Source organism: Mugil cephalus, chromosome 12 (assembly GCF_022458985.1).
Source record: "Mugil cephalus isolate CIBA_MC_2020 chromosome 12, CIBA_Mcephalus_1.1, whole genome shotgun sequence".
Classification (NCBI taxonomy): domain Eukaryota; kingdom Metazoa; phylum Chordata; class Actinopteri; order Mugiliformes; family Mugilidae; genus Mugil; species Mugil cephalus.
The window spans coordinates 16,772,669-16,787,542 of record NC_061781.1 but is presented as its reverse complement, the minus strand read 5'-3'; the positions used below and the strand labels follow the sequence as shown (position 1 = coordinate 16,787,542).

General features: G+C 44.0%; 1 pseudogene; it reads right to left on the bottom strand.

Annotated features, from left to right (window-relative positions):
- The window catches only part of LOC125017655, a 43,389-nt pseudogene extending 32,039 nt beyond the window's left edge, over positions 1-11,350 (bottom strand).
- Positions 11,351-14,874: the final 3,524 nt, after the last annotated feature.

Genomic DNA, 14,874 nt, shown 5'->3' with positions numbered 1-14,874 from the left:
AATTCAAGGGTTCTTTGTGAAACCTTTATTCAGAAAGCCTCGTGCCGGAGTCACAGTGGCATCAACACAGTCACCAGACGTCCCACAGCTGAACTCTGTGAAGGTCATTGTGCCTGAGCAGCAGCTTCCAGATGTTGCTGCTGTGGTGCTGGTTGTACCTGAGCAGCAGTTTCAGGTAGGCTCTGCTGTGAGGGTGGTTGTACCTGAACATCACATACCAGATGACAGAACACCTCCAGAATGTGGACACCAGGAACCCTCCTCCCTGGAGATCATAGTAGTGGAAGATGAAAACGCTGAGTCTGACGAAGAGACCAAGAGCTTCATAGTGAGCCAGGCTTCAGTTGTTTGCCCAGAGTCCAAGAAGAAACTGTCTTTGAAATTCAAGACTAAGGGCTTTTGTGCTAAAAGGATTTTCAAGGTGCGACCTGCTGTAGTCAGATCACCCTCTATGAAGTCATCAAAAGCTGCCTCTACAGATAGAGTTGGGTCTCAGCAGCAGGTCACTACTGTGGTGGTCACTGTTCCCGATGAGCAATTTTCAGAGGCCATGGCTGTGGTGGTCCTAGATCCTGAAGTCAAACCAGCCCAAGACTTTGAGCCGCTGGAAACCTCCTCTCTGGACAGAGTAGTTGAGGACAGCACTGCTCAGTCTGAGGCTGAAGATATTCAGGGTCTAAAAGCAACAGGTCCAAAGTCTAAGAAGAAATTGTCTCGGAAAGAAGTTGGAACCATATGTAGAGGCTTGTGTGTGAAACCACCTGCCCAGCTCTCACCAGAGGCCACCACCGTGGAGATCCCTGCACCTCAACACCAGTCACCAAAAGACAAACCAGAAGATGTGGAGTCTAGAAAAACTAAAAGTGACATTCAATCATTTGACACATACACCCAAGAGACAGCCTCCATAGGAGACAAGGAGAGCTGTAAGACTAAAACAACAGAAAGTGACACAGACAGAGAGGAGATCCGAGGAGAAGCAGTCCCAGACTCGTTTTCTCTCAAGGCTGAAGTAGATGAGAATGACGTCACTCAGCCTGGAGATGAAAAGGTCCAGACTCCTAAATCCAGGACGTGCAAACTGTCCCTGAAGAGAATGGGGGGCATAATTCAAGGCTTCTTTGTGAAACCTTTATTCAGAAAGCCTCGTGCTGGAGTCACAGTGGCATCAACACAGTCACCAGACGTCCCACAGCTGAACTCTGTGAAGGTCATTGTGCCTGAGCAGCAGCTTCCAGATGTTGCTGCTGTGGTGCTGGTTGTACCTGAGCAGCAGTTTCAGACAGGCTCCGCTGTGAGGGTGGTTGTACCTGAACATCACATACCAGACGACAGAACACCTCCAGAATGTGGACACCAGGAACCCTCCTCCCTGGAGATCATAGTAGTGGAAGATGAAAATGCTGAGTCTGACGAAGAGACCAAGAGCTTCGTAGTGAGCCAGGCTTCAATTGTTTGCCCAGAGTCCAAGAAGAAACTGTCTTTGAAATTCAAGACTAAGGGCTTCTGTGCTAAAAGGATTTTCAAGGTGCGACCTGCTGTAGTCAGATCACCCTCTATGAAGTCATCAAAAGTTGCCTCTACTGATAGAGTTGGGTCTCAGCAGCAGGTCACTACTGTGGTGGTCACTGTTCCCGATGAGCAATTTTCAGAGGCCATGGCTGTGGTGCTCCTAGACCCTGAAGTCAAACCAGCCCAAGACTTTGAGCAGCTGGAAACCTCCTCTCTGGACAGAGAGGTTGAGGACAGCACTGCTCAGTCTGAGGCTGAAGAAGTTCAGGGTCTGAAAGCCACAGATCCAAAGTCCAAAAAGAAATTGACTCATAAAGGAACCATATGTAGAGGCTTGTGTGTGAAACCACCTGCCCAGCTCTCACCAGAGGCCACCACCGTGGAGATCCCTGCACCTCAATACCAGTCACCAAAAGACAAACCAGCCCAAGACTTTGAGCAGCTGGAGACCTCCTCTCTGGACAGAGTAGTTGAGGACAGCATTGCTCATAACGTCCCACAGATCACTGTGGACATGGTTCGTCCACTGATCGAATCCTTTTTCAACGGCATCACACCAGACCAGTGGGCATGTTTGAGATTAGGTAAACCAGACGATGTTACCAGTTCTATGCTGGCACAGCTCCTCAGAGACTTGATCATGCTAATTTCCAAATTCATCCTGGAGAAAATCAATCAAAGGTGTCATATTTCTGAGGAAGCTGTCTTGATCAGCGTGGGTGACACACTTCCTCAAACCTTTGCTCAAGTCCTGGACATTAAAGAAGAGGTCCGCTCTGAGAGCTCAGAGGTGTTGACCAGCTTAATTGCCCAAGACGTAGCTGAGAGCGTCAACTCCATCCTCTCTGCTGGCGAGGACACTGAAGAGCAGGAAGTACAACGACACGTCACTCCCAAAAGAAGAATTAGACGTATGGTTCGCTACATCAGCAAGATGTTGGAAGAATTTATTGGGATGATGACACACAAACCTCGAACAAATAAGAAGAAAAAGAAGAAAAATGTGGCCACCCCCCTGGAAGATGAAGACACTGACAAAAAGTCAGAAGATCTGGAATCTACACAAACTAAAAGTGGCATTCAATCATTTGATGCCTACACCCAGGAGACAGCCTCAATAGGAGACAAGGAGAGCTGCAAGAACAAAACACCAGAAACTGATACAGACAGAGAGGAGATCCAAGGAGAAGCAGTCCCAGACTGGTCTTCTCTCAAGGCTGAAGTAGATGAGGATGAAGCTGCTCAGTCTGGAGATGAAGAGGTCCAGACTCCTAAATCCAGGACGTGCAAACTATCCCTGAAGAGAATGGGGGGCATAATTCAAGGGTTCTTTGTGAAACCTTTATTCAGAAAGCCTCGTGCTGGAGTCACAGTGGCATCAACACAGTCACCAGACGTCCCACAGCTGAAATCTGTGAAGGTCATTGTGCCTGAGCAGCAGCTTCCAGATGTTGCTGCTGTGGTGCTGGTTGTACCTGAGCAGCAGTTTCAGGCAGGCTCCGCTGTGAGGGTGGTTGTACCTGAACATCACATACCAGATGACAGAACACCTCCAGAATGTGGACACCAGGAACCCTCTTCCCTGGAGATCATAATAGTGGAAGATGAAAACGCTGAGTCTGACGAAGAGACCAAGAGCTTCGTAGTGAGCCAGGCTTCAATTGTTTGCCCCGAGTCCAAGAAGAAACTGTCTTTGAAATTCAAGACTAAGGGCTTTTGTGCTAAAAGGATTTTCAAGGTGCGACCTGCTGTAGTCAGATCACCCTCTATGAAGTCATCAAAAGTTGCCTCTACTGATAGAGTTGGGTCCCAGCAGCAGGTCACTACTGTGGTGGTCACTGTTCCCGATGAGCAATTTTCAGAGGCCATGGCTGTGGTGCTCCTAGACCCTGAAGTCAAACCAGCCCAAGACTTTGAGCAGCTGGAAACCTCCTCTCTGGACAGAGAGGTTGAGGACAGCACTGCTCAGTCTGAGGCTGAAGAAGTTCAGGGTTTGAAAGCCACAGGTCCAAATCCAAAAAGAAATTGACTCATAAAGGAACCAAATGTAGACGCTTGCGTGTAAAACCATCTGCCCAGCTCTCACCAGAGGCCACCACCGTGGAGATCCCTGCACCTCAACGCCAGTCACCGAAAAACAAACCAGCCCAAGACTTTGAGCAGCTGGAGACCTCCTCTCTGGACAGAGTAGTTGAGGACAGCATTGCTCAGTCCATGGTTGAAGAAGTTCAGGATCTGGAGACACATGTTCCAGCCAAACGTCCAAGAAAGAGATGGTCTCTGAAAAGAGTGGGTACCGCATTTAGAGGCTTGTTTGTGAAACCACGTGCTGGAGAGGCATCAACGCAGTCACCAGACGTTACCTCTGCTCGCCTCTCACCAGAGACCCCCACCATGGAAGTGGCCAAACGTCACCAGTCACCGAAAGAGAAACGAGCCCAAGACTTATTGCAGATGAAACCCTCCTCTCTGCAAGTTTCAATAGCTGAGGGCGACACAGTTCAGTATGAGGGCGAAAAAGTCCAGGATCTGAAGGAGACACCTACACCAGCTACAACTCCAAGAAAGAGATGGTCTCTGAAAAAACTGGGTAGCGCGTTTAGAAGCTTGTTTGTGAGACCATGTGCTGGAGAGGCATCAACCACAGTAACCTCTCCAGACGTTACCCCTGCCAGCCTCTCACCAGAGACCCCCACCATGGAAGTCACTGAACGTCACCAATCACCAAAAGAGACACCAGGCCCAGACTTTAGGCAGAAGGAGCCCTCCTCTCTGGAGTTCACAGTAGTTGAGGACAACACTGTTCAGTCTGAGCCAAAATTTAACGAGTCCTCAACAGACGAGCAAGAAAGGTGCAAAACGTGTGTCAGCACTTTTGTTGAGTGCCTGGTTTTAAGGGCCTTTGCAAAAGCAAAAATACAATACGATTTCGACCAGTTTGAGGCCATCCGTTACAGACTGTACATGAAAATCTGGGATGAATTCCAGCGTGAGAATATTAACATCCCCACGAAAAGGTTTATGAAGCTCGACAAGACCGTTTGGGAGGACCTGCACAAAAAGTGGAAGTCTGCAGACGCTATTGTGTTTTTCATGGATCTAGAGCGACCAGTAATTGACAAAGTGATCGTGGCTTCTTTCAAAGAACATCTAATGAAGTCTAAACACAAAACCAGCTGGAACTTCTTCTGATTTCCCAGTTCCCAGATCAGACACACAAGGAGACCTTCTGTTCTAGTGGTTTGTGCAAAACACAGACCAGTGGAGCAGGAGTTCCCTACAGTATTCATTTATTCCATTTATTTCTATTTAACTTCCTTTTATTCCATTTATTTCTATTTAACTTCCTTTTATTCCATTTAACTTCCTTATATTCCATTTATTTCTATTTAACTTCATTTAATTCCATTGTATTCCATTTTAATCTATGTCATTGCAAAAAAAAATAAATAAATAAATAAATAAAGCATCAGAAAATAACATTTGAGTTATTCAATGTCTCTTCTTTTTGTGTCAAACCTTTCAAACTTTGTTTCTGGTAGAAAAGACTGTTTTTGGAGTTCAGTTGTCGTTTGTAAATGAAGTTTTGCGCTTTGTAAACCTACAAAGCGCAAAACTTCATTTATCTTCATTCTCCTCTAAATATTGGTCATCAGATGAGATAACTAGTTGTATGTCTATATTCACTAAACAGCATCAGCTAGCTCCCAGGTTAAGTTCAGAATTCACTAGAGGAAGGAAAGAAGGAAGTAAGGAAGGACGGATGGACGGAAGGAAGGAAGGAAGGAAGGAAGGAAGGAAGGAAGGAAGCAAAGACAGAAGGAAGGAAGGGAGGAATCGCCTGTAAAGCCCTGTGTTGTTTCCTGTGAGTGGTCACCTGTAGTTCCTGAGCAGGATGTCCAGGGCGGCCAGCGTGCAGAGCTTCAGGGCTCTCTGGTTCTTGCGGAGGAAGGAGGCGAGGATGGGAACGGCGTCGGGGAGAAAACAGATTGTATGGCGACCACAGAGCAAAAACACACATTAAACATTCAGGGCATACGACCGCAACACAACACAACCTGATTCAATGCTTCAATGATCCTGTCACACAAAAACATCATTAAAGGTCTCTGATAGAAAACTAATGTCAGTTCACGTTTGGAACATTTTAAAAAAACTTTGAGTTAAAAGCTCTCTCTGTAAAGGCCAGTCAGATCTCCTGGAGAATGAAACCTGGGGTAGACTACAGTAAGTTTGCCTGAAGCTAACGAAGTGGCTAACGTTATCTTTCTCAGGATAATAGGAGGCTATCTCTACTTGAATTAGATTAACATACCATTACAAATGTGGGCGCTAATGGAATAAGTTAAGAAATATGCTAGCCCACTCTTGTTTAAGCTAAGCTAAGAAGCTAGCACTATCTAGTTTTGGCTAATGTTGCAACTACTGCTTCTTTTACAGGCTGACAGTTTGTCATTTGAGCTCATATTATGTTTCTTAGCTAATAATCTATTTTAGGTTAATACACAAGGGGCTAATGCTGCAGTGTTTAGGCTAACTTTATCTGGTATATGCTACCATACAATTGTCTGAAGCTAACAAAGGGTAACGTTATCTTACTCAGGATGATAGGAGGCTAGCTCTACCTAATTTAGGTTAACGTATCATTGTAAATGTGGGAGCTAGTGAAATAAGCTAGCCGAATCTTGCTAACAAAAAGTTAGAGCGATATAGTTTAGGCTAATGTAGCACTTACTGCTACATTTACATGCTAATACTACGTGATTTAAGCTAAATCTGTCTTTTTTAAAATCATATTATTTTGCTACATACAAGGGGCTAATGCTACCAGGTTTAGGCTAACTTTATCTGGGGTAGGTTACCAAGTTTGCCTGAAGCTAACAAAGTGGCTAACTTTATCTTTCTCAGGATAATACAAGGCTAGCATTAATCAAATTTAGGTTAATTGCAAATGTATGCAAATGAAATAAGCTAACTCAGTCTTGCTTATGCTGACAAGCTAGTACAATCTAGTTTTGGCTAATGTAGCAGCTACTGCTACCATGTGATTTAAGCTAAATCATATTATCCTGCTTATCTTATAATCTCTTTTGGGTTCACATACCAGGGGCTAATGCCATGTGGTTTAGGTTAATGACGAGGTTAATCAAGCTATCCTGCAGCGTTACCTGGCTCTGCAGCATCGTTAGCGGCGTCTCCCCCTGCTCCATGGCGTCTGGATCAGTCAACCAGCTCTGAGCCGGTTTGGTCTGTTTCAGCAGTGACAGGTAAGCGTGGAAAACATCCGCCTTCACGTTCTCCTCCCTCTCCTGAAAACACACAGGTGATGATTAGCTCCGCCCCGTTAGCATTCTCTACAGTTTCGTTAAATCCAAGGTATTTTAAGGCTAATGTTGGAACAGGTAAAAAAAGACTCCAGTATCCGATAATCTGTTCAGACCGGAGATACCTTGAAGCGACAGACGAGTGCAGGAGAGACAGAGTGATAAAACTCGGGCAGCATCTCGTGACAAGTCGAAACGACCCTCCGAACCTTCCAGCTCATGTCGTCATCGTCGATGTACTCGTCGTCGCTGCCTGGACGGACGGAAACGTTCAACCTCATTAATCCAGACTGCGGGGTTTAATTTCTGACCAAAAATGAAAAAAAAACCTTTCTCTGTACCTTGGTAGTCTTCATCGTTCTGCTCGCCGTCCATGGCGTTGTCGTCCTCGTCTTCATCATCAAAGTTGTAGTTGGGGTTGTAGGTCAGGTAGCGCAGGCAGATGGAGATGACCGTGGGGACGTGGGGGTAAACTTTTTTAGGACACCTGCAACCAAGCAAGAACCAATAAAACGCTGCCTCTTATTTCATTTTATTTTGTTGTTTTTTTTTTCTTGTGTTTAAATGGCCGTGTGTCGTACCTCCTGACGAAGGACTCAAAGGCCTGGATGCAGTGCTCTCGCAGCTAGTCGTCATCCATGTTGCAGAACATGGCTCATGATACTCACCTGACCAGAGGAGAAGAGACAACAACATGTCCAGAGTAGAAACTGACCCTTCTCACTACTTTTGGTTTTTCCTTCTACACCTTCCATCCCCCGTTCCTTCCTTCCTCTATCCTTCCAACCCTCTTCCCTTCTATCTATCCATCATCTTTCATCCTTTGATTTAAGGCACTAAAATGTCTTAAGAGTTGGGCTGGACAATTGATCAAATTTTGATCGCGATTTCGATTTTGACTTCTCACGATCATAAAAACACTGTAATCGAAGAAAAACGATATATGCGCCGCGCAGCGTGCATGCAAGTTCCCTGAACGCACCTCTGTCACATGCAGCTGCAGCAGCGTGTGACGTGAGTGGATCAATTGTGGAACGAGCGATTGGCGACATGGCAGAAAGCAGCCTGAGCCTTTAGTCAAAAGAAAGGTAGGACAACTTCAGCCATTGGGAGACATTTTGGATTCAAACTGTCGGACGTGGAGCAGAAGGAGACTGTTTGCAAAGTTTGTCGCGCCGTCATGTCTGCACCCCAAAGCAACACAACTAATTTATATAACCATTTAAATTTCTGCCATAAAGTGGCTTCTATGACAAAGTACTGAAGGAGCAAAAGACCCCAAAAAGCGCGTCAACTTCAGCCACCACAACACAGTCCTCCATCGAGGACACTCTTTACAATGACACTCCCGGAGACAGCGAGATACCGGAGGCTGTGACATTTATGCTATAAAAAGTTATATTTAAAGTTGAGTTTTGATGGTTCAATAAATACTTCTTTTTTTTTTTTAAATCAATGAATAATCGTGTTTATTATTTTAATTACCCATCCCCACATAAAATTCAACAAAGTAATTCTGATTGGCTGAAGGTTAGGGCCCTCTGATTGGTTGTCGGTGGACCAATGAGAAGCATCAGAATTTATTTTCCGTCCTCACCGATCCTGTGTCCAGCCTGCCTGCTGATGGCCGCCGTGCACTGGATGTAGGTCCTGGTGGTCGACATGTTGTCGTTCCTCCCCAGCTCCATCAGGAGGTGCTCGAACAGATCGATGAAGACCAGGTTCCCGCAGGACATCACCAGGTGTCCCAGAGCCATGATGGTCCTCTGGAACAAATCCACAGACGTTTATTCATCCCAATGAACAACTGCTTTTAAAAGAATCGTGCGATGGGGGAGGAGGACGAACCTTTCTGACCGCCAGCCTGGGGGAGATGAGCTGAGGATGGAGGGGTGGAAGTTCACCAACAGGCCGCCCTGTCTGGAATAAGAGTTCATTGCATGTTCATTTAAAGAGGCTAACAAGCATTTCATCTCTGGCTTGTTTATGTTTCAGCTTCTTTTGAGGCAGATGACGTCCACGTGGTGTGAGCCAGGGTCACGTTCAGCCTAGTCTGGTCTCCAGAGGCCGTATGTTTAACACTCCTACAGATTCTCATAGGCTAACATGTGTGCCAGTGTCTCTGTCTTACCTGCATAGCATGTTGGCCATGATGTCCAGCGCCTCCCGCTGGACAGAAACATCTTCCTGTTTGGCGATGGCGCTCGTCAGCCGACCCATGATTTTCTTACAAACGCTAGCAGCTAAAGCAGAGCCTGAGACAAGAGGACAGATCAGCTGAGACGTCTCCTAAGGACTTAAACTACAGTCTTATTTCACTGGACTAGTTTAACGTCCAGGTATTACCATCTACATCTGAGTTTCATGTGGTTCATTCACACGGTATAAACAAACTAAATGTGTTTTACTCTTATTTACTATCAACAGTTGTGGCTCTGCTTCTCTCCCCCTCACTCCACTGCATATCAGAGTTTTAATTACTTTGCAAATTCTAACGGATGATAGGAAAAATATATATTTCTGAATCTACTGATCCTTGGGAAGAAATGGAATGTCTGTGTACAGCCACCTGTGTAGTTTTAAAGTCCTTTACAAATAAAGATTGATTAATTTATCCCACGTATGGGACATTTCCTTGTCACAGCAGCAAGGAATTAGACAAGAATATAGATGAGAAACAATAATGGATTAAACAGGAAAATATATTTCCTCACTCTGAGAAATATATATATATATATATATATATATATAGAGAGAGAGAGAGAGAGAGAGAGAAAATAGAAATATAAACATTAAAATTGGTAAACACTTAACTAACTGAACCTCATTTCTGGTAACACAGAGGTCCTGAGATAAAACTAATCCAGTGATCATCAGCATCTCTCATATTTGATGAAGGATGTTTAATAAATCAAAGTCTGCACAGATTTACTTTATATTAGCGATTATAATTTGCAAACTAAAGTTGCCATATAGTGTAAATTATCCTCCGACCTGCAGCATAGACATAACTATGGATAGGAAACTAGATTGAAACACATTTAGTTTGTTTATCTCATGTAACCAGGGCTGAAGAGAGTATGTTTATATTATTTTTCTCACCACTGGAGGCGGGCGGTAACTCTCCGATCACAGTTTTGAGTCCGATGGAGGAAATGTCTCTGAGCTGCTCTTTGTCTGACAGCATGTTGGTGCACAGTGTGTCCACGATCGTCTCAACCTGGTACTCCTTCACTTTACTGACCAGAGGGCCCAGGCTGACGAAAACAAACGCATCCAACAGTCAGAGACACAGTCAGGGCCGGGGTTAAAACAGGAAGTATAACATTAAAATAAATGTAATTTACCATTTGACGGCCAAGTTCTGAACTTCCCCGTTCTTGTCTTCCAACAGTTTGAGGATCATCCTCACCACCTGTCAATCAACACATCAATTAATTAATTAACCCTGTGGAATCACATGACCAGCTTAAGACGACGCAGCATCAACGCTTCAACTTTAGCAGAAAACTTCAAATTATGAACCAGTTTTAGTCATAGTATTAGCCTACAAAAGTAGCGTTAGCTGCTACATTAGCCTAATCTAGATAGTACTAGCTTCTTTAGAGTCGCTTCTTTAGCTTCAGGCAAACGTAAGGTAGCCTTCACCAGATAAAATTAGCCTAACACAGGTAGCATTAGCCCCTAGTATATTAACCTGAAATAAGTTATTAACCTGAGGAAGATAATATGAGTTAAAGATAGATTTAGCTTAAACCAGATTAACCAGATAGTATTAGCCAAGGTGCTATATTAGCCTATAAAAATAGAGGTGGCTGCTACATTAACAGAAACTAGATTGTGCTAGCTTTTTGTTAGCATAAACAAGAGAGGGTTAGCTTATTTTTTTAGGTTTTTAACTTGTGTTGATAGGCCAGGTAAAACTAGACTTATTGTAAATAACTGAGGCTTATTCCCCAATATTGTCGTCATGTTTGGTGCACGGAGAAACGGTGAAAAGGAAAACGCTAGCAGGAGGAGAGAGCCAGCCAGCTTCAGATGACAGAAAGAAAACAAAACAAAAAAAACGGCGCATTTCCTGCATCCCATCAACCAACAGTTCATTTGCAAAACACTTTTCAATGGGAACATGTGTTTTATCGGAATTTTGTGGGGGAAAAAAAAAAACAAAAAAAGGTCATCAACATCAAACATCAACCTTTCTCTCACTGTCGTCGTCCAGTTTGATTGAATCTTTCTGTAGCTCCATCATCAGGTCATTAGTCGCCATTAACCTGGAAACAATTGATCGATTAATTAATTAATCAATTAACTAATTAATTATGAATGTAGTTCCACTTGATGCCATACTGAAGTTTAGTCGAATCAGGTTTAGAAATTCATTGTTTAAAGTTTTAAGCAGCTGGTCCCCTGACTCTCATCAAGTCTTCACTGATCTTTCCTTAGCTCTCTCCTCTCTTATTTCCATCCTTCATCCCTTTCTTCTTCTTTCCTTCCTTTTTTCCCCGTTCCCTCCTCCATGCCCTCTATTTCCATCCTTCCGTAGTTTTTTCCTTTCCTTCCCTCTTCTTCCCCCCCCCCCCCCCCCCTTAGTTCTCCTTCCGTCATCCCTTCTTCTTCCCCCACTTTCCTTCCTTATTTCCTTCTTTTCATCCCTCCCTCATTCCTCCCCCTTCTATCGTTCCTCCCCCATGTACCTGGTAGAAGTCCAGCATGGCCCCCCCCTGCAGCAGTGGTGACCTGACGAGGGCAATGAGCTGCTGCAGGATGTTGCCCCCGGTCAGCTGGCCCAGGGAGGAGGGGTGGGTGAGGGCCAGCGTGGACAGGGGGCTCAGAGCCATCTGGGACACGTGCATGTTGCTCTCTGCGATCAGAGGAGGCAGCTCGGCCAGGACGGCGTCCACCATGACGGGGGTCACCGCCAAGCTGTACACACACACACACACACACCGCGGTCAGAGGGCGGGGCTAAAGGAGCGCTGGTGGGCGGGGCTGACAGGTGGGGGGTGTTATTGTTACCTTACTTATTTGGTGAGGAGAGAGAAAATACACAGTACAAATACACAACAAGGAAGGAAGGAAGGAAGGAAGGAAGGAAGGAAGGACGATTAAGGAAATAGGAGAAATAAATAACATCAGCCAACTTGTGACAATTCAGTGTTCTGATGAGAAACTTTTTGTGTGGATGTTACTTAGACAAGTTCCACCCACCTATAGACCAGACCAAGAAACCCCACTCCATAACAATGACTCCTTGATATTAGCAGCCTGACACAGACACGCACAATAATGGTTTAGGAACAAATCAAAAAAGCATGGAAAACAGCACAAGGTGTTGACCTGGCCTCCATTTCACTAGATCCCAAATTGATCAAGTATCTATCTTATGCACTGAAACAAGCCTGATCCACAGAGGCCCCTCCCCTCAACCCATAGGACCCAAAGGCTCCCACTAATAACATCCCGTTACCAGACACCTACAGAAGGACCATGTCCATTCTCTGATGAGACACAACTGTTTTGGAGGCAGAAGGAAGTAGGTCTCCCAATATAGTATTGTATAGGAAGGTGGTCTTAATATTATGCCTGATTTGTGTATTAACAGCAGTGATGAGTTAATGAGGAAGAACAGTTTTAATCCATACATTTAATGAGCAACATGCTCTCAGGGCAGTATGTTCAGTTCTCTTTATGTACCACAGTATCCTCAAAAATCCTTGCAAGTTAGATCAGTGACACTTTTCATTTTCTTTTCAGTTATCTGTGTGATACCTGAGAACACTGAAGGGACGCTTATTTTCCCATAGAGTAAAACCTGAACACAGTTACACCAGACATCAATCTAAACTGTAACCAGGTCATGGGTGGCTGATCTTTAGGCTATTTATACTCCCACCATCTTCAGCCGTTTCCCGATATTTACATATTTACATTGTGCTTTATTTCTATATATTTTATTGTAGACAAATTGGCTGGTGTTTTTTATTTCTGTGGCTAGGCTCGTTTCGGACACAGTTAGTAGCTGACTGCTGGTTGGCGGACCAACATTTCAAACAACAACCAGCTGGATAATAGTACATTTTTTAATCTCGTACGTAACGTTCGCGCTACTTATGGTGCAGGTAAGATCCGCGCTATCCCTCAGACGGTTCTTCTAGCGGTTCCGTTTCTCTTCTTCTTCTTCTGCGACCGACTTTTTTTGACGTTTTTTATCCGGAGTAGTTTTGGAGCATGCGCACACCCATTATCCGATGGAAAGCTCTGATTAGAAACTTTATGAACTGATTCGTTGTTTTCTCAGTTCAGTTGAACAGAGCTCAGCCACGAGCGCGTGGCCCGAGCGTGCATTCTCTGACTCGTGACTCTTCGTGAAACTTCGTCCAATGACGCAGTTGGCCGGCAGCTGGCGCAGGGGGACCATGCGTGTGTATGTGTGTGGTGTGAAAGGGTCGGTCAGGGTTTATTTTCTTTTTTATTGCATATTAAAGTCTATTTAAGTTTAAATTAAATTTTAATGAAGGTTCCTTATCTTTAATTTTTCTTGGCAGTTTCTTGATTTTTGTCTAGACGTGTGATAATCAGTTGACATTTTCTAGGTTGTATTTAGAAGCGTGAATATTAACATAATTAACATTCATATAATCAAATAAAGAATGAGGACCTAGATAATGGAAGGGTCCAGAGCATTAACCCTGTTTAAGTTTACTTGCGTAGGGTTGATGCATGTTGAGAAAGTAGCAATCAGCTGACTAGGACAGAGCAAGAAGGAAACATAGCGAGTCTGAGAGACAAAACAGAGAACAATGAGGAGCTGTTCTGAAGTGATAGAAGTTGCAAAAGAGGGAGTCACAGGATGAGCGCTTTGTGAGGTCTTTGTCAGGGAGGAACAGGTAGGAAGGACTTTCTCTTCTTTCTAGGGCGCTGTCCCAGGGGACTGGAGGACCTGAGTGGCCAAGGACCGGGACCAACCCGTCCACCAACGACGGGAGAGTTAGGTCTAAACCACTCCTCCCCACCTGTAGCCAACCAATCATATTCATTTTGTTGAAACTGTTATAATAAAAACTGAAACTACTGAAAATCCTCCTTCTCTGGGACGTTGGCAAAACTAACTGAACAGACAAGGTCCATGCGCATGAATTTCTATATTCCAATGCATTTTTGAATAAATAGTTCAAATTGACAGCAAAAGTCGTATGGTGTTTTTTCCAGAGGAATTCACGAACACGCTGACAAATTCAAACCCTAAGAAAAAAAAATGTAAACAAGAACTTGACACATTCACATCCCCCACAGACCGTAGCCGCTGCGTGATTAAATTTTTTTTTTTTTAACGTGTCTGATCGTTGGATTTAGTCCGGATACTGTAAAGTATCATTTTGTAGCTAGTTAAAAAAAAAAAAAAAACAAAAAAAAAAATGGTAAGGCAACTAACGCAACCATCACTGTCGTAACATTGTCGTCTTTGTGGCTGAAACTGAATTCCCATTGTTCTCTGCAGGAAATACTTTCTGTTGCACCTGAGTAAACACGAAGCAAGAACGACGAAAAATAAACAGTTTACCTTCGGTGTTTCTGCTCATCAGTGTAACTGACAGCACCAGCAGTAGTTTACAACTCACGGAGATTTCACGGTTCAGGAAAATGTTGCCCATAAAGGGCACACAATAAAGACATGGCTCCATCCATTCGCTCGGAGACTGCGACTCACGTACTGCACACGCGCAGTCTTCCTCTTAAGACGCGGAAACACTTTAAGTAGTGAGACAGAAAACACTCACAGATGAGTTGCAGGAGATGCGATAATATTAATAATTGTATTGACTGAATTGTATAGACAGACAGATTATTATTGGGAGAGCATAATGTGGAAAGACATTCATTCCTTTGTTTGACATTTGTCGTGGGTTTAGAAATTTATTTAGATATTTGTTTTTAAATTTTTTTAAGCTATTTATTTTATTTTTTATTGCATATTTAAACCTATTTAAGTTTATGTTGTCCTCTGTTATTTATATATTTGTTTTTGCACTAAAGT